The sequence below is a fragment of the Lygodium microphyllum genome, chromosome 13 (genome assembly GCF_053477565.2).
Source record: "Lygodium microphyllum isolate KBCC chromosome 13, Lygodium_microphyllum_v1.1.10, whole genome shotgun sequence".
In the NCBI taxonomy this organism is placed as follows: domain Eukaryota; kingdom Viridiplantae; phylum Streptophyta; class Polypodiopsida; order Schizaeales; family Lygodiaceae; genus Lygodium; species Lygodium microphyllum.
In genome coordinates, this window is record NC_141147.1 from 907126 (window position 1) to 929305 (window position 22180).

The following is a 22180-nucleotide window of genomic DNA, read 5'->3' on the forward strand; positions in this document are numbered from 1 at the left end:
TTAAAAATAGCTCAAAAGCTTTTTCTTTCCAGCCTGATCCACATATTCTTTATCCCCTTGTTCTAAAGACTCTATCCTTGGCAATTCTTTTGCAGTTCCGTTACAACTAGTAGAGACAGTGTTACCAAGTATATATTTACCATCCTCTACAACCTTTTGATTCTTTCCACACACATTCTTCTTTTCTTTCTTTTCAGCTAGACCATTACCTAAAGCAGGATAACTCGCACGTGCATCAGCTTGTTTGCCTTCAGTATTTGCCACTAATTCTCCTGAGGTAAACCTCAAATAACACTAGGTTCAGCATCAGTTACTTTGGTCCCTGATTGACCAGAAAAAAAATCTGAATTTCCCCTTCCTTTGGACTAAGATCTGCAGGTAAGCTTTCCACACCTTATTTGCATGTTTCTTCTTCCTTTTTGGCAGTTGCATCTCGGGTTACCAGTCTACCAAAATTACTTATTCTTCTCCGTCTTCGGCATAGAATGAAAGATCAAACATAACAACTAAGTATGTACAAAGTATTAAATCACACACATGACTTTTGGGTGGTTTGCACACCTCAAATGCGCAGCAATACGACACCGGTCTTCCATGCGAAGACAAAACACATTGAGGGGAGGTATCACTTTATATGTGGGGTTGTTGATGAGGACAAGTTTGTTCATCTTGACAAGATTTTGACTAACCAGAATCCTATAGATCTGCTCACAAAAAGCCTCTCTACAGAGCACTTTGCCTTCCTCAGGAGGTTCATAGGCATGGGATGAGATGACGTATTTTCTCATCCCGTTGTACATGTGTACATGTTGTACTGTCTTTTTCTTTTTATTTTCACTCCTCATTAGGGTAGATTCATCTTTAAATGGGAGGTTATTGGGGGTAAAGGCGCCTCCGCCTAGCCGCCTGTGTATTACTACACTAATAGTCACCGCCATTGCACACTGCAGGTGCCGGGCGCCCGTCACTGTCACTTTATTCTTTATTCTTTTAGTGACAATTTGAATAAAGGAAGGCCCGGTCACACATTGTGACTGTTGGAGTTCCCATTTCTTGTCTCTCTCTTTCTTGCTCTTTCTCTTCCACCATAGCTCTTGAGTGCAAGCTACGATCCTTCTCACCTTTCATGGCAAGTAAGCTTTAGGCATTGGAATAGGCCTCAAGTTCCATGGTACATGTGGCACAATAAATATGACCATAGGAGAGAAAATGTTTGGATCCACACAACCTATTTCACTTGGCTAAAATGTAAATGCCTTTCCATGTTTAGCCAACATCTGCATAAAACAGTCTCTCTCAGCGGGAAAAAGAAACCCTTTTGCACCAACTTTCAATTCCTGTAATGTTTCAGATGTAAACTGATGACCTATATCTTTAGGATCCCGTAAGCTTGACTGCCTTGACAATTTTTCATACAAACCCTCACTCTTTGGTAGAAGTAGCAAAGCAATTGGTTTCACCTTTTTGTCAACTGTCTTATACTTTGTCTCCACAAGGGCTTCAGCCCATTGTAATCCTTCCTGTTGAGCAAACAATGCTATAACATCATACATATCCAAAGAACATATTGACAACACTTTGTTTTCAGTCTCATTTTCTGCATGTATAGTTGCTGAAATTTCAACCATAGTGTCATTAATATTCAGCCCATAAAAGATGCCTGAAATGCCTTCATTTTCAGCTACTAATAGTCCCAATGCTCTTAGTTCCTTAGTAGCCCATTTCATAGATATGTGTTCAGCCTTGCACATAGCTTCCATAGGCTAAAATCAATATGAACTGTTTGCTGTAAACTGAGAATAACCAATAGTAAATACATGCTTCATTCCATCAAGAGGCGAGTACATCCTTTGAACAACACTATTGTAGCCCCGCATTACAACAGTGATTAATGAAAGTCCAGGTCTTTGAATTCCCTTGCATTTGGAGCCGAAGGAGACTCTCGAAGCGTGTCCCGATTTCTAGGATGATTAACATAAACAGTAAGAAATTGGACTACTTTCTTCCCATCCTTGCTTCTAACTCTTGCATAAGCTATGCCATCATCAAGCACCTTTGTTTCCATATCTACTCCTGCAATATAGGGCTGTCCCAAAATCACTGCATATGAGGAATTATCCTTCATAAAGAAGTGTTGCTCTTCTTGTACATCACCAATCGTCACTTTCACATTAGGACATGCAGCATAAAGCTCTCTCGAAGAATTATTTGTAGCCCTCATATGCCAACCATGATCAATATCTACAGGCCATGCACCATTTTTATACAATCCATGCTCAATGACATTTATCTCAGACCCATGGTCAAGTAAAGCAACACAAGGAGTTTCACGTTCTCCTATTTTCACTATCGTTTCAGTGGTAGCCCTAGCCCAATGATTTCTTGTGTAGTGACTTCGAGGAATAAATCCTAGAGTCTCTTTCCCATATTGTTGCATCTGGCTTACTCCATCATGCATATTGCTACAAGACAATGCATTTTCAGCCACTTTCTTCTCTTTTCCACATGTTGTCCACTGATTAGTAATCCAGTACTTACTTCATGCTCATATTCAGCCCGAATACCCAACAAGCCAGTTTCCTCTTCAAATTGCAGCAATGCACTAATGGTATCACTAAGAAATTGATGCTTCCTCTTAATTATGTCAATGATCTATCATGAAATTCTCGCTTGGCAATGCCAAGCACCTCTCCCAAGGTGAATTCCACCTGACTGCTTAGGATCCGTTCTTCAAGAGCCTTCTTAGGATCTATGAGACTGTCTCAATGTGAGACTACAACTTATATCCTGGTTGCTTGCCCTTCTTTTTGCCCTTTTGTTTGTTATCTTGTTTTTGCTCATGATTGACCTCTTCCATAACATACTCGGGAGGTGGCTGATTTGTAGCTTTAGGCTGATCCACACTTCTTCTTGTCATTATTTTAGATGTCCCTGCATTATCTTCATCTCTTTTTTGTTTTTCTTCCACAAGTACATCCGTGTTTTGTACCTTTGCTAGATATGCATACACTGAATATGCATCTACTGGTGATTCCCAACCAATTATGCCACGAATGTCTTGCCCTACATGAGACATTTCACAATCAATAACCTTTCTCTTTTCAACTACATATAAATCATGTGTCCATATTTCAGCCTTTGGACCAGCAACCATCACTTGGCCATGCATTTTATCCAACTATAGACCAAAAGTAGAAGCATGTACTGTCGCATAAGCATTTCAGACAACCAAGTCTTCCAACAACTTCTGCATACCTCCCTTTCCAAAATTCAAAGCAAGAGGCAATCTCGTTTCTTGTGCATGGATCTTTTCATCTTTCCAAAAGATGAGATGTCGGGCCAAAGCCAACTGATAGCCAACACAATCTTTCTCTCATGCTGCAAACTGTCACACCACATACATATTTTTCTTAGCTTAGGGGCTGCTGCCCCCGTCCCCTTTTCTCTTGTTCTTTTTCATCTAATTTTGCAAGCTTCAATTGAAGATCCCACATGCCTTTGACCAATTCATCTAAGACATCTTCCCTAACAGAGGGAATAATAGCAGGTACAACGATAGGGTTAGCCACAAAAGTGGGTAGCTTACTGGATACATCAACTGTCTTGCCCGTAACAGTAGGCAAGCTAGAGACATGCAATCTTTCTCTTATTCTATGCTTCTTCACAAGTGCAGTAACAAATTCCTTGACATGTCTCCATTTTTTTTTCAAACCTATCTCTATAGTCTGATCCTGCAACAAATCATCAAGCTTCTCTTGAAGCTCAGGATCAGCTGCTTGTAGAAACAATTCAATTTTCTGGCTTGCAAGAGCTTGTTGTTGTGCAAGATCCAACTACTCAAATCGACTTTTAAATTCTCTTAGCAATTCTGTAGCCACAAGACTCTTATTGGGTTGTAAAAACCACTCCTAAAAAGTCTTGCATGTAATCAAACTAGTATCTTCAATGTAAAATTCTTCCCTTAGTGTCTTCTTGAAAGCTACCTAGTCAACATCCTGCAAGTATAATTCGGTAATCCGTGCTTTCAGTTCATGTACAGTAACATGTACAAAATACTAGCTCCATGCAGGTTGAGCCACCCCAAAGAATTCCATCTTCTGAGCATAGGTATGTACATATGCAAATACATTCTTGCCATTGAATAACTTCACCTCACGCTCAACTGCTTGCAAAGCATTCATCACAACACTTTTTGTTTGAGCAGAAGCTTGCATTACATGTTGTTGTTGTTGTACATGCATAAGCATATTCATATTTTGCACCAACTATTGCAAAACATCACTGGAGATGGTATTTGAAGATTCTCCCATCTTGTCTTTCCTTCTTCTGACGATCTTTCATATCGGGTTCACCAATGTCGGAGGGGTTTTTGTCGAAAGGTCAAATCCATTAGGGATCAGAGGTAGAAGGAAGTAGAGATAGGAGATGGAAGAGAAGAAAAAGAGAATACACAAGTGGTAAACACAATAAAGACAAGGCACAATGAATTGAATCAATATATATTGAAAGAACTTGGAATCCTTGCACTACTTAGAAGCAATCTCCAGGCATTAGATCTCTTGGATCTTCTTCGTAGAACAAAACGTGCATCAAAATTACAGCTCCTTCTCTGCTGCTCTCAAAACCCAAATTTGATGGCTCCGTTGGCTCCGAAAGGGGGGGTAAAACCACAAGATGCCTGGTCATGGATCTCCCAAATCACTCCTTCTTCTTCTTTCAGTTCAAACTGTAGTTTTTAACCTGTTTACAGCGATCGCGACAAGTGATATCTCATCCACCTGTCCTTCTTATGAAAATCCCATAATTGACTGAAAAAGCAACTAGCTTTTTGCATGCCATCCTAATCTAGAAGCTTTTCTAAACTTTTCAAATTTTTACAATAAATAATATCAAAAATAGGCTAAAATTATCCACAAATCTAGTATTTTTGGATAATTCATGCAACTCATTCTAATACTAATGACTCAAATCACATTGACTCTCTCGATCAATAATAAGTCGGATGATGATGCATTCTAGAGTTTTCACATCGTGTCTGCATAGTGGCACGACAACGGTGTCATGTCATGAATCCTTGCAATAGGAGTATGATTCATCACATACATAGTTGTCACTATAACTTCAGCACAATAATACATAGGCATATTCTTTTCATTAAGTATTACACGAGTAGTATCCATAATAACCCTATTCTTTCTTTTTGTTAATCAATTCTATTGTAGAGTGTCGCTGCAAGTAAGCTGGCAGTGAATGCCATCCTTGGCCAAGAATCTATCAAATTCATTGGATACATATTCACTACTACTGTGGATCTTAGACATGAGATAGAATAATCAAATTATTTTTCAACCTATTGCTTAAATTATTTAAAAAAATAAGTATCTCATCTTTATGCTTCAAGATGTACACCCATGTATATTTGGTGAAATAATCTATGAATGTTACATAATATCTAGATCCACCATGAGTAGCATTATGGGCTAGTTCCCCAACATCGAAGTGAATAAACTATAGTGGCCTAAAGCTATTCTAAACATGCTTCATAAATGGAAATTGAGATTGCTTTGTTGAGCTAACATGTAGCACAAACATGACCTAAATTTAAAAATGCAAAATTTGGCAAGACCAACCATCTACTTTCTTTGTATAATTTACAGCCTTCAAACATTCACATATCCAATCCTCTTATGCTAGATCTCAAGATTTCTAATTGCACCCTATCCATGTGCAAACATAGCTAATTTTAGTTGCAGAATACTAGCATCCAATGTGAACATACGACCACGTCTTCTACCTTTAGTAGTTAGCTTACAACCATTTTCAAACTCTTCAATAAAACAACCACGCTTATTGAATTGGACTTATAGATTTTGCTCTATCATTTGCCCCTCATTTGAGCAATTGAAAGCATATTCTTAGTAATGGAGGAGACATGCAATACATAATGTATATTCTTATTTTAACCATCATGAATAACCAAGGGAACTACACCCTTATGCTCAATGTTATGCTATGTGTCATCACCTTTATAGAAATAGCCATGCTTATTGGAAACCATGTCAGTGAATCATTCTCCATGCAGAGTCATATGATTGGATGTCCCAAAGTCAATGTACCATATATCATTTGACTTATTTTCTTTAGTAGCATGGTTATGAACATATGTCATAGCAAACAACTTGTCAATGTAGCAATATCCTTAGTACGACTAGATGAAGCATAATAACCATGTTGCTTGCCTTTCTAATTTGCATGTTTCTTCCAGAATTCCTTATCTATATGCTGGTACTTTCCATATAGCAGTGGTACTCCTTATCCTTATTTTCATTCTCATGCGTACTTTATGATTGCCATGAACCTTTGCCTTTTAGGATTGGATCTCCTCCTTGCTCGAAAGTATCCACCACCTCTAGCATTTTGCACCTACTGATCATTCACATTTTGAGATGCATTTTGATTAGTCTCTTAACCATGAGAGAACCCTCTTCCGTGGATGCCTCAAGCAATGAAACTAGCTCATTAACATGAGGCATCTTCAATTGCACTAAAATAGATATATCAAATGGCTTATCCTTAGGTCCAAGACTATTTAGTGGTGTCACTGCAACCAAATCTTCATCATCTACTTTAGCTCCAACAAAGGTAGTTGACCAGCAATGGTCTTTATCTTTGTTGTGATATAGTCTTGTATTGATACCACCATCAGATCACTTCAAAATTGAGTATTTAGTGCTCATAGTAGCTCAAGAACCATTTCATAATGATGTAGTACCCAAGCATGCATAAGTATCAACACCAGCTTTCGGTGAATTCAAAAAAATCAAGATGTAGGCTGTCCCAGATTTATTATAGCACACATGAGTTTATTGCTCTTGGTTGTTGCTATAGTCAACACTTAATGATGCCAAACATGCAACACAATTGCTACTCAAAAGTAGCAAGAAGGATATTAGCCATAGCCTTGATGTTGCTCCATGCTATATCAATGGAAAACATGTGCATTTCTTTGCTGCTCCACACTAAATTCATGGATTGGTTGCTAGTCACAAAACTCACCTTCGAGAGCTCCACGATTTTACAAACAATAGTTTCCACCACTTCATAGAACCTAAAAAATGAGAGTTGATGATATGGAAAGTGTTGTTTTATATAGGCATCTTTTATCCTCAAAGTGGACACCTCCTACCATTATGGATAAGAGTTGTTTGTATGGAAGAGAGCTTTCCCCAACTCTCTTTTATAAAGTTATTTGAAGATGGAAAAACTATAATTTTTACAATGATTTATACTTGGAGTATCTTCATTCTAAGGATAAATCTTTTTATAACCCAAACCTTAAATTTTCTAGAAGGCTTTTCTAACTCTTGCTTCATCTTCTTCAACATTCCTTATATTGTCCTATCTATTTTGAAACTCTTCTCTCATAGGATGCCAATAACCCACAATTGCTTAGAGACATAGATAAAGAAGGGGTAAAGGAAAGTGGATAAGTGCCTCCCCACAAGGGTACTGAGGAACAAATAGTCAAATTATAAACAAGCAAGCAATACATCAATCCATGGAACAATCATGTTGTTTAAAGCTTAAACCATAACTATATAAAATTAAGACTAATTAGAAATTAAAATACATATGCTCACATGTAAATGCTATCATTACATAATGTGATTGAAGACCTAGCAGTTCACAAAGAAAATGATAAAATTAAATGCAACTTACAAGCAATAAGAGTGACATTAAAGCACATATTTAAACCAATAATCAACCAATACTTATGAACTAATTTTTTCAAATCAAGAAAAACAGAGTCCAATTAGCATTGAATAGTGACCATATCATGAACTAGTGTTGCCCAAGCTAGAACATTAGTCCATTTAAAAAAAAAACCACACATATTTAATTTTTACTTTCTAACCTAATGCTTTACCTCTATGGTCATTAGAGCCCCTAAGAGGACCAAATGACCAAGATATAAAGCACTTTGTGATTTTCCCAACGTTTCTTTAAAAATAAGAACCAAACACTGTAATAGAATCGGAGCAGAGATGTAGGTACTTGCTATGCATTTATGGGTGCATCAATGGATTTGTAAAATAGCCCATTTATATGGGCAGGCTACTATGAAACCTACATGTCTAAGTTAGAAACATGTATAATCGGGTCCATCATGCGATACAATTAAATTTTCATAGAAAATATCTTGTATCTGTGAGGATTACAAAATGTGCAAATTTATGTAAAATTGCATGCACATGTGAATGCTTATTGATATGATATAAGGAATACAAAAAAGAGAACTTTAGCCCCACCGTTAGCACATTTATGTGTGCATTTTGTTTCATGTTTATAGAAGCATTTACATGCATGTTTATTAATGAATTTACTAGAGCATTTTTAAAACAAGATTAAAGGCATGTTTATAAGTAAGTTTACATACATATATTTATGAATATAAGCTACTCAATTTTAATGCATTCAATCATGGAAATGTGGTAATATAGTTGTGACACTAGATCCTAGACTTCGAAAGACAATCATGGTAAGAAACTCAATGGATGTTGGACACTCTCTATGCACTTACAATTAACCCATTGGATATTTAGAGAAGAGGATTTAGGTAAGTGCACCATGATATTGGTGTAAATACACACAATTTTACAAATTGAAGCTATCAGAGCACCAAATTTATTATCCAACTAAGTAGAGAGGTCATGAAATATGATCAATACTAGACATTCATGTTGAAAAAAGAGTGTGTTTGATGTAGAACATGCTCCATCAATGGATTTGTTGGAGTTAAAGTAGAGCCCAATCTTAGTTGCATCCTCTCTCTTTGAGCAATCATGTTAACTTCATCAGTAACATCTGTCCATGCAGTCTTGACTCCTGATTTGAAGGTAGCATCTTCTAGGTGATGAACAAGCTTCTCTTGTAGTATGGGTTCTACAGCCTTAAGAAATAATTCAACCTTCTATCCTTCCATACTATGTTGGTCTTTAGCATCAAGTTGTCCAAATTTACTTTCAAATTCATGGTATAAAGCTATTGCAGCTAAACCTTTGTTGGGTTTCTCAACCCAATTAGTGAAACATTTCTTCGTCATTAGGCCAGAGTCTTCTAAGAAGAATTCTTCGTGTAGGACTTTTTTAAATGCAGCCCAATCCACATCTAGCCAAAAAAAACCATGGATTCTTTCTTGAAGACCATGCTTGGCTAGCCTGGCAAAATAACGGCTCCATGCATGTTGCGGCACTAAAGAAGAGCATTTTTTGAACATACAAATGAATGAATACAGAGACATTTTGACCATTAAATTGTTTCAATTCACACCCAACTTCCTCTAGGGCCTTGATAGCTATGGAATCAATCTTCTCTTTGTCTTGCCTTTGTTGTTGTTGTTGTAACATTTGGATTTGTTGTTGCTCAGTGTGCTGCAGAATGTGCACCAACTATTGTAGAGTATCTTCTGAAGAATCCCCCATCTTGGAGTTTTCTTACATTGACCTTCACATTGGGTTCACCAATATTGCAACGCGTAGGGTTGAAAAGCACCACAAGGGTTTGACAAGAAAAGTAGAAAATATAATTGGAGATGTGGCTTCAAGAGATAATTAGATTACAGTGAATGCTTAAAGGTTCAAGAGGTACTTCACGGTCATTCACATGGGTTTGAGTAAGAAGAATGTTTGTAGTTCAAGAGTTTAGAATCCAGAGATAGTAGAGATAAGAGAAGAATTGAAGGTTTCAAGCAAAATCAAGGGCTTCCAATTGCAAGTTCTTAGCAAAGATCACAAGTGTATTACCTCATAAGCTCTAATTCAAGCCAACCTTGTTTTCTTGAATGTGAGAGTAATCATGGATTATGAAGTTAAGTAGAAGTATAAAAAACAAGGTTGCATTGCATCATTCAAGCATGGACCAACTTTGCATGATTACATTCAATGTATACTTGTAAGGAACAAAGATTATGAGTTAATTACAAGGCTTGTAGGACAAAGAGTTTTGCTTCAAGAGATCTTCATATAAAGATCCTAATAAGGTTATGATGCCACGGTCAAGAAATAAGAGAAAGAGCTCATCTTAATTCAATTCAAAGTATCTATGATTGATATTCAAACATTGCCCTACCATAGGGGCAAATGATTCTTGCATATTTTGACAAGATGCCAACTATAGAGCAAGAAATTAAAAGACCACTCTTGTAGCTAATTCTTTGAATATGGCTGAAGATATATGCCCCAAATCAGCCCATAAAAATTTCATAATTCACCTTTGATGTTAGTATGGACTTTTCCTAACAGAGTGTATAGATCAACCAAATATAAGTGTAAATCATACCATATGAAGCAATAGAGAAGTAAAAGGATCTATTGTCCATAAATCATTGTGTGGGCTGCCTATTTCAGCCCATATTCATGGCATCTACCTCCCAAGAAGACACTTTGATGAAGTACAAAAACAACCCCTATATTCAAGAGCATGTAACAAGCAATAGGAAGCTTGCAATAGGCATGTAGAAATAGGAGAAAAGAAGGAATTCCTACTGCCCTTGTTTTCTTTATAATTGGCTACCTATTTCAGCCCCAAGCACATACATAGAGCAATCAAGATGCTCTCTTGTTACCCCTTCCACAATACTTATTCAATATCCACTTGCATCAAGCATATCAATGCCATGAATCTTCAAGAAGACGAAGATAAGTGCTGCTCCCCACAATTCTCTGAAATATTCAACCCACTTTCTTCTCATAAACAAGTCAAGAAGGATTCTTGACACTCCTCTCTTCAAGCTTCCTCTATGGTAGATTGCAGTAAGCTTCCAAGAGCAAGAATGAGCCCTTTGTGTCAAGAAGATTAATCAATAAAGCAAGTCGATGAACTTAAGCCCTTCAAATAACAGGATTGGAAGACCAATAATAGTCGCTATTCAACTCTTAAAAGAGTTAAGAGAGTGGATTGTATGTCTCTCTTGATATGGGAGATTTATCTTAGCATACACAAGTCAGACCTAGTCCTTCCTCAAGATTCATAATCGAGCTCAAGTATGTATGGGCTGTCGCCCTTTAAATACACAGTTCTGCCCTGTTTTACTCAGCCAAGAATGGCCTTCCATCAAAGCACGGAAAGAGTAGCACTTACATGTCAACTGGAGTTTGCTGCAGTTAACTCTGGTTGCATGGCTTGAACTGCCCCTTTATGTGGTAGCTTTGGACACCTCTTCCCCTTATCCATCCATGGCTCCTGCTCATCCCGAAAAACGCGAAAAAAATCATACTGCCCTTCTTGTCTTCTTCCTTGTTTATTTTTCATGTCTCATTAGTTACACAAGTAAGACATAAGACATATACAATGCCCTATGTTCACAAACATAGTAGACTTTATGAACTTAAGTGATTTTTCTTTCTAATGAATTTGTGAGTCATGTTTTTAGAGTAACTTCATCATTGACATATGAAGTCAAGGCCTCATGCATAAGCCATATAATTGTCCTTGATCACTCATACCATGTCATATGTAGCATGACATACAAAACTTGTAGCAACTTCATGTAAGCAATGCAAGGAAAATTAAGAGCAAGTGACCAAATTCAATCATCTTGTTAAGGGACCATGGTAAATTTATTACATTTTAAGGCAAAGAGTCCCCCATCTTTATTTCACCATGCCATATGCTGGTGGAGTTAGGTTTTATGTTTTATTGCACTAGGCAAGTCTCTTGTAGTATGTCTAGATTACAAGTGACTAAGTAATACATGTAAAGGTTAAAAGTTTTATGTTTAGACCATGGGCAATGAACCTCATGAAATTCAGCCCCTCGGAACTTGCACATCCTCTGGCATGTGCCACTTTATGTTGCTTTTAGATTCTTCAATTGGCATAATTGGTTGTTGCCCATGCATAAGTTTAGCTGGCATATAACCGGTTGTAGCACTGTGAGTAGTCCAGTCAGCCCATAATGCGAAAGGAAGCATTTTAGGCCATTCTTTGATTTTTCCTCTACAAGACTTTGCTAGAGCTTTGAGAATAGGCTAATGCCCTCTCTCACTTTTCCCATTGCCTTCAGGGTTGTAAGCTAACGTTAAAGCCAACTTAACCCAATTGAGAAAAGAAGTTGCATGCCTCATCGGCATCTAATTATCCTCTATCTGCGGTTACCTTACCAACACAACCATATCTACAAAATAATTCTTGAAGCAAAAAGAGACAAACACCTTGAGTGGTCTTGGTTGTTAAAGCTTTACCTTCAACTTGGTTGGTTAGATCTTGTCTTGCAAGCACTAAATACTGCATATTCCATATCCTTGTAGGCATGGTTACAAGATCAACAACCTATCTATAGTGTATAGACAAGGGATAAGTGGGTTGTAACCCATCTCCATGCTTAACCACCATAGAGTATATCTGACACACATAACATGTTTTAACAAAATGCTCTATGTTCCAATACATGTTGTGCCACCATTATTTTTCTTTGATTTTAAGAAAGATTCCCCATATGCCTCTATGGCTAGCCCACAAGCTTTCATGATATTCCTTCATTACCTGTTGTTGCAACCTTTTGTTACCTAAAACTTGGACGGACGCTCCTTTCTTCTTCTTTGCGTGCTTCCATAGATGCCCATTTTTAAGAAAGAAGCCATAAGCTTTCCTCTTAATATACTTGAACTCTTCATCAGTCCAAGTCTCTTTCTTCTTCATTGTGCTCAAATATTGGCCGATCTTCACCCAATCTTCTTCAAGGAAATGGACTAGAACTTGAGCAATGCAATGAGCATGGTGGCTTCTAGTTGACTACCCTTCTTCTATAGACAAATCTTTGATCTTTGTTGCTGATTGGCTGAATTATAGTAGCACCTTTTCATGTTGTTGTTGTATTTAAAACTGTAACATTAAGAAGATCAGCTACACCTGTAATATTCAGCTTTGGACTAGTATATGCAGGAATTGAAAATGAACTTTCAGTAGCCATGGAATGAAATTCAAGAAGTATAGACTCTTCAGCTTCATCTTCTTCCATCAGCTCTTCTTCATTGTCATATATTGCTCGTGACAAGATGTGAGCAACCGGATTCTCATTTCTTGCAATATGCTTTAATTTGGGGTTGAGAGATTTAATATATACAATCTATTTTAGCATAGCAATGTCAGGTGTAGAGCAGTTGGCAATCATGCCCAAGAGTGGAAGACAATCAGTTTCCACCACTACGGAAGCACCTTTAAAGTATTCACGATCACACTTTAATGTTGTTACAACTCCCCAAAATTTCATTTTTACTTGTGCATATCTTCTTTGACGTTCATTGAGAACCTTTGCTCCAAAACGAATTGCATACATGTTACCTTCAAGATCTTCTTGGCCAATAGCCCATCCTATCCCAATGGGACTTATATCCACAGTAAGGATGATGGGTTGACCATTTGAATAATCAGCCCTTTTGAGAGTGGGGGCTGAAATTAACAACTTCTTTAATTTGCATACAGTGAGAGTATGCTCTTTATTCCAAAAGAATCTTTGGCATTTTCTTAATAATTGATAAATATTTTCTGCTACATGAGCAAAATGTGGTATCCATATGAGATATAATACACATGCGCCAATAAATCTTCTCACCTCTGAAATATTTGTGCATTTTTCTTACTTTGTGCTGATGGCATCTATCTTGGTTGGCGAAGGTTTGCGTCCATAGGGGGCACACAGATGTCCGACCACTAGGACATCTTCAACTCCAAAGATCGATTTAGCTCCAGAAAGAGTAAGATGAATGTCTTCTAGCTTTGTCAAAATTGTGTCACAATCATGAAGATGGTTGACGACAAATGTCATGCAGTCATCTTCGTCAAGCTCCTCATTCTTTTCATAGACTTCACATCCCTTGATAGGTACATCATGAAGAAATAGTTACTATGTATAAATCCTAGGCATCACGTGCGTTCAAGGCATGTTTTATATATCCCTATGTAACCTATTTTGTAAAATTTTATTGGCCCTTATATGACTTTTTAGCAATATTTATAAATCCCTTACTGTGAGTTTATTTTTTTTAGTAAAGAATTTAATAGATCCCTATGTAATAGTATAGATACAAGATACTACAATATAGAATTGACCACAAAGCAACTTCCAATGGTTTTTACAATCTCTTAGTAGTTCTAGTGAGTATGAAAGTATCATTGTAACATAGGACATACAAAGATAGATTTCAAATTTTTATCAATAAAAGTAAGACTTTAAAATAATTTCTAGATAGAGACATCAAGTATATAACTAGAGCATGCAATTCTCAACCCAGAACTAGCTAGAAAAAGGCATTCACATTAGTATCTTTACGGCTAGCATTGCCTAAAGCTATGATACACAATTACTAGGAAGCTAGACTAGCCCAAAGTTAGCCTTAGAGGTCTTTAATAAAAAAATACATAACTAAATACTTTGACCATCCTATTACTATCTTTGAGCTCGCTTACATTGCAATATTGATCTTGATGTTGCACTATTATGGTGGTAGTAGGGCTCTAGCAAGGTATATCATTATATATGTTGTATCTAGTTCATCTCAAAATATCCTCTCCACGACTCATCTTTTCTAGATCAAAGGCATATATGTCGCACATACATACACGTGTACACACACACACACACACACACACACACACACACACACACTCTCTCTCTCTCTCTCTCTCTCTCTCTCTCTCTCTCTCTCTCTCTCTCTCTCTCTCTCTCTCTCTCTCTCTCTCTCTCTCTCTCTCTCTCGGAGATGACAAGAATTAAATGTACTCAATCCATAATTCAAGCAACACAATGAAGCCACACTTCATTTGTAATTCAAGGAGGTAGGTACATTAAAAGAAAAAACATGTTGTATTTCTATAGCCCAAAAGAAAATTCTAGAATAATCCACATAATTAATTTTTACATTTGCTGAAAACTTATTTTGTGTTCCTTTTTTAAAGTAGATGTAGCTATACAAAAAATGTGAATATACAAAATACACATGATGATTCAATGAAAAATATGGTTTTTTTAATTTTTGCATTTATACAAAACTTATTTTGTATTCCTTTACAAAGTAGAAATAGCTATACAAAAAATATGATATACAAAAAAATTCTCCAATCCATAAGTGTGTTCTACTTAACACTTTGGCATTTTCAAAGCTAGAGTCCATGTTGATTCCGACATGCTTAGATGCATCACCATGATCCACTAGTCGCAATCCTGACACAAACATACAAATATAAAACATTAACATGAAGGAAAATGCCAAAAAATCACCTCAAAATCACTCTATCAGACTTTTTTCCTTCACTCAATTTACATAGGAGATAATACTAAAAAAGAGGAAAAATAATGTTCGTTTACCTATCCTCGATGGTCGTTTACAAATTCATTGAAGATCTTCCAATCATTTTCATCAAGCTCATATTTTTTATTATTATAATCATATGTGAGGTTTGTAAGAGCAATGTCACTTTCAATATCTATCATATCAAGGTCTGTCAAATCATATGTAAAGGGACGTGTTCCCTTTGATTTTTGATACCATCTAAGTTGAACCTCCACTCCTAAGGGCCTATCTAGGAGGCTAAACCCTCTCTTGTATTCCACATAGGCGCCACCAACTTTTCTTCTCATCTTTTGAACTCGTCCTAAGTACCACACACTTTGGCTTTTATTTTTTAAAATACTTTTTGAAGATCTTATCAATAGCCTTGTGATCTTCCCATTGGTATGCTCTTCTTGGAAGAACACATCACAATCTGAACCAATGCCAAATAGATTGTCATTTGTTTGAATATGATGTTTCTCCTCCTTACTATAGTATACTCCTTGTCGCACCCTTGTAACCCTATCTTTGGACAATGTGGGATTGCCATTGAGTTGACTTACCAATGTTGATTTCAAGAGAAACCTATTATTGTCAAGCTCCACTACTGGATTTACTTTGTCCTTTTCATCTAACAAAGAATCTACTACATGTCTTATCTCACTTGTGGATACATCCTCCTCTGAATCCACTCCATCATTTGTAGGAGCTGAAAATTCCTCATCTGTATCAGAATCCTGGAAATTTGAACTGGTGTAAGCATAAAAAAAACCTTCGGACCAAGACTCCAACCACCATTGCTTATCCTCTTTTCCTTTTGGTTTTATTTGTAAACGCTTACAAATGTGGTGGCACTTTGTAATCCCCTTTTCAAGGCATCAATTATCTTCTCATCAATTGAAACACATATGTGATCACCTAAATCTGCTTCTTCCATGGTCTCCTTGAGATTCAACTCTCTCCATACATGCTCCTGTTTCTTATGGGCATGTGAAAATTTCACACTATTCTCCTTGCACTCAAAATATGAAAGCCTATTCAAGATCCCTATACTATGTAGCATGTCCATCAAATCATAAGTTCGCTCTTGGCCAACCATGCTCCCAAATTTGCTGAAGAAGGTTTCAACTGCATTAGATCCAGTCAAATGTATTGGAAGTATCTTATTTGAATGAAAATCTTTAAAATATTTTATGAATAGTACAACAAAGAAAACGTTTTGGCCTCCATCTCTCTTCTTGTCTCTTGAGTGAGCTTCTCTTTGTGCATTCTGTGTGTGTTCGGCGCAGCATCTTGAGCAACCTCCTCCACCACGCGATTCTTGACATGGTATCAGAGCCGCGCCATTGAGAGAGGCTGATTTCGAAGGTTGAAGCAAAGGAGAAGAAGCAAGGTTCGAGCAAGCAAGCTACGGGTAAGAATCTCTGTCAAGATTGTGGGAGAGAAGGAAGGAGTCTCGCTTGAAGCTTTCTTGCTTGCACAATGGGGGAAGACACACAAGGGTGGAGGCTGAAAACAGTTTTTCTCTTCTTAGTTGTGTAAGCCAAAAGAACTCTAGTACAAAGAAATAGAAGAACCCTCTATATGGGTCTCAAACCAAACTCAACTAACTAAGGTGGCATACTAACTGAGCCACAAACTAGAGTAGATAAGGATAGCTATCATGTAGCTATTATTCATGGGCGGTGTACCAACCGCGTCTGCAACTGACAAGTCGGTGACATAAATACATAACGGTCACCCTGGCGTATCACGAGTGGAGCTCGATATCTCAACACTCCCCCTCGAGCTCAATCCCAATTCCTGCATACCAAGCAGGTCTCTGAACTTGCGCAGCTTCTCTGCGCCCAATGCCTTCGTGAATATGTCAGCTACCTGATCCTCTGTGCTGACATAAACTAGATCAATAAGACCTAGTAAAACCCTCTCTCGCACATAGTGATAATGCACCTCAATGTGCTTTGTTCTAGCATGATCGACTGGGTTATTTGCCAAGTGTATACTACTCATGTTGTCACAATAAATGACAACTGGCCCATCTGTAGACTGATGCATATCATAAAGTAGCTTATGCAACCAAGCTACTTCACATGCAGCCATTGCTGCACCCCTGTACTCAGCCTCTGTGCTCGACAAGGCAACTGTAGGCTGTTTCTTGCTGCTCCAAGTGACTGCAGCACTCCCAAAAGAGAATACATATCCACTGGTAGATCGTCTATCAGAAATACTACCAGCCCAATCAGCATCAGTGTATCCATGCAACTGTATCTGAACCCCAGTCTCATAAAATAGTCCATACTGCAATGTGGACTTCACATACCTGAGTATGCGTCTAGCCGCATCCAAATGCGGTTTCCTTGGAGCCTGCATAAACTGACTTACCAATCCAACAGCATAGCTCAAATCTGGCCTGGTAATAGTCATATAAATCAAGCTTCCTACTATGCGTCTGTACATAGTAGGGTCTTCCAGAAGCTCACCTGCATCTGTGCTCAGCTTCACATTCTGCTCCAAAGGAACTGAAATAGGCTTACAGCCTGTCATCCCATATTTGGACAGCATGTCCAATCCATACTGCCTCTGCAAGAGCTGTATCCCACTTGGTGATCTAATCACCTCAATGCCCAAGAAATAACGCAGCTCTCCCAAATCCTTCATCTCAAACTTCTGCTTCAATAGCATTTTCACATGAAGGATATCTTCATCACTGTCACCTGTCATAATCAAATCATCAACATAAATGACAAGTAGCATTATACCTTTCTCTGTTTTTCTCACATAAAGTGAGAAATCTGCCTTGGAAATCTGAAAGCCAATAGTGACAAGATACTGTCCTATCTTGTCAGACCATGCTCTAGGTGCTTGCTTCAAGCCATACAAGGCTTTCTTCAACCTGCAAACAAACTCAGGATGAACAGCATGCACATAACCTGGTGGCTGCTCCATATACACCTCTTCTTGCAAATCACCATGCAAGAAGGCATTCTTTACATCCATCTGATGTAAAGACCATCCCTTTGATGCAGCCATAGCAATGACTGCTCTTACGGTTGCCATCCTTGCAACCGGACTGAATGTTTCTTCATAGTCAATGCCATATGTTTGTGCATACCCCTTGACTACTAATCTTGCCTTGTATCTATTCACAGAACCATCTGCATTGTGCTTCACCTTATAAACCCACTTACAGCCAATTGCATTCTTACCTTTAGGCAAAGGTACCAATTCCCATGTAGCATTTGCTTCCAAGGCATCCATTTCTTCATCCATGGCTTTCTCCCATTTTTCTTTTCCCATGGCTTGCTCAAAAGAAGTGGGTTCTGGTTCCTGTATCACTTTGACCATATATGCATAGTGAATGGCTGTAAATCCATCATATTTCAGCCTATCCACAGGATACCTAACTCTGGTAGACCTGCGCAAAGTGGGTTCACTCCCAGGTGCTCTCAAAACATCCCTGGTCTTCCTTACTCCAGGTGTAACAATAGAAGGAATACCCAACTCATCATCAATGCTCTGTTCTGAGCCACTGGATTCACCATCCACATAAGAGTGACCTGTATTCACATCAAACATGGGCTGATCAACCTTCTCTTTTCCTTTTCGTGATACCTGCATACCACTATCTGCATTACTTTGAGAAGATTCTCCTGATCTCAATCTGCCTGTCCATGGCGAAGAATGTGAACCACTACTAGAGGATGCTCCAGGTCCACTAATATTTTGTGACTGCTGCTGTGAATTTTGTGCAGCATTACCATTTTGTGCATCTACATCATCAATCACATTTACTGGCTTATACCAGCTACTCATCTCATCAAAAACAACATCTCTGCTCACTGTAAACTTACGAGTAGAAGGGTTATAGCATCTATACCCTTTTTGCTGCAGAGAGTAACCAATAAAGATGCACTTCTCAGCTTTTGGATCCAACTTGGATCTCAGCTCATCTGGCACATGTACATAGGCAATGCAACCAAAAATTTTCAAATGAGAAATATCTGGTTTCCTACCAGTATACCTCTCCTCTGGAGTCATTCCATGTATTGCTGCAGTGGGAGTCCTGTTCATTATGTAGACTGCTGTAGCAACTGCTTCAGCCCAATAAAAATCTGGCAAGTCTTTTTCATTGAGCATGGCACGAGATACCTCTCCAATATGCCTGTTTTTCCTTTCTGCAATTCCATTTTGTTGTGGGGTATAACTGCATGAATATTGCTGCTTTATGCCATGCTCCTGCAAGAACCTTGCAAACTCATTTGAGAGGTACTCTCCCCCTCCATCTGACCTTAGGCATTTTATTTGCAGACTTGTTTCTTTTTCAGCCATAGCTTTAAGAGTTTTGAAATACCCAAAAACTTCACTTTTCTTTTTCATAAAATACACCCAAACTTTTCTGCTATAGTCATCAATAAAAGTGACAAAATAATGACAGCCTCCAAGAGATGCAGCTTTAGTAGTCCACACATCAGAGTGGATTAATTCCAATGGCTTCTCACTCTCTTGAACATGTCTAGGAAATGGTTTCCTTGCCTGTTTTCCAAACTGACAGGCTTCACATACCTTATGCATTTCTGCAACCTTGAATTTCGGAAAACCTGCAACAATATTTTGGGCCTGCATTGATTTAAGTCGCTGTACATTAACATGACCAATGCGTTTATGCCAGATATCAATATCTGCAACTACACCGGTCCCATGTGCAAACATTGCTGCACTCAATTCAGACATGTCTGCATCCAACGTAAACATTCTGCCCTTCTTCTTTCCTTTTGCTATCAAGCGACCTTTATTTTTCATATCCTCAACAAAGCATCCATGAGGATTAAATCTGACCTGCAAGCCCTGTTCAACCATTTGACCAATAGAAACCAGATTCTTGGTGATATTCGGGACATGAAATACATCGGACAGGTATTTCTTTTTCCCATCCTGCATAGACAAGGGAATCTTTCCAATCTGCACAATAGGATGTGCAGTATCATCACCAGTCTCCACAAATCCTGGTTTTTCCATTTTCCTTGCATCCTCCATCCATTCTGCATGACCTGTCATGTGGTTTGATGCACCTGAGTCAACATACCATACATCATTGCTTTCTTCTGCACCTGTCACAGAATTGTTCATGTGCTGCACCATAAACAGATGCTCATTTCTGTCATCACCCTGTCTACTAGAGGATGCATAATTTCCTTGTTGCAGTTTTCCATTCATGATGTCATTCTGCTTTTTATAGTAGTCTTTAGCCATATGACCCATTTTACCACAGTCGTAGCATTCGACATTATTGTTTGCATTTTGGCCTCTTTGCCATCCACCACGACCTCTTTGGCTCCCCCTGCCTCTAGAGTTACCACGTCCTCCTCCATAGGACTGGTTTTCTTGAGTTTGCTGCATATTCTGATTTCTGCCACGGCCTCCAAATCGGCCTCCTCTACCTCTGCCTCTACCTCTTCCAGCATTTGAGTAGAAGACAGCTTCTTTTGAAGTTCCTCCTGAAGAAGATGCACCACCATTTCTCTGCTCCTCAGAAATTAGAAGAGCAATCAACTCCTCAAAATCAGGAAATCTTTCACGGACGGAAATGGATGTCCGAAACTGCGCATAATCCTTTCCTAGACCATTCAAGGTCACGGAAACTAAATCATCATCTTCCACTGGCGACCCAATGGAAGCAAGTGCATCTGCAATCTTCTTCACCTTCATGTGGTAGTCGTTGATGCTCATACTTTCTCTTTGCACATTATGCAACTCTTGCTTGAGCTGCATTTTCCTGGCTTGCGTATTTGTGCTATACATTTTTGACAAAGTATCCCATGCCTCCTTTGGCGTACTTGCATCCTGAATATGCACAATCATAGAGTCTGAAATGCTGATAGATAGCCAATACATAACTTTCCTGGCTCTCTCATGCCATGCTTTACATGCCTGCATTTGCTGTTGATTGGGAACATCAGGAAGAACTGGTTCTTCTTCATTTCCTGCAACAAATTCCCAATATCCTTTTCCCATAAGGAAATTCGTCATTCTAAACTTCCATGCTTGGAAGTTGTTCTTGTCAAGCTTTTCAGTGACAATCTGTGAAAGAGAATCAGATGCCATTACAGAAGACTGCAAAAAATTCTGTCACTGTAAAAACCACAGCTTCACCCTCACAAGGGAAAATCTGCAAAACTGGCGAAAGTGGTATTTGACCACACAGTCACTTCCTAGTGACGATTTTGCATAAACAGGAACCAAGGATGATTCTGAAACTCCCAATGTCTCTGCGCACAAGCATACGATGCAATTTCTACAGTAACTTTTCACCGACCTGTAGAACAGTGGTCGCACAGTATAAAACTGAGCCTTTTCCTGAGTGCGTGCAGAAAACTTCCGTCTGCAAAACAGGCCCCGAAATGGCCTCAGATAAAAAAAACAAGGTCGCCAAGGGCTAAAGCCCTTACCCGCAGCATATACTGCCCTCTTGCTTCACCACGAAGGGCGTCTCAACCTGAGACAATGCACTCCTGCAATTTCCGGCTGTGCTACCTGCAGAGATCTGCTCCCAAAACAGAAAATGAAAGCAACACTGCTCCTCTTACCAGACCACCGCGAGCTTGGCTTGCTTTCTTGAGCTCCTTACCACGAACAAGGCTCTGATACCATGTCAAGATTGTGGGAGAGAAGGAAGGAGTCTCGCTTGAAGCTTTCTTGCTTGCACAATGGGGGAAGACACACAAGGGTGGAGGTTGAAAACAGTTTTTCTCTTCTTAGTTGTGTAAGCCAAAAGAACTCTAGTACAAAGAAATAGAAGAACCCTCTATATGGGTCTCAAACCAAACTCAACTAACTAAGGTGGCATACTAACTG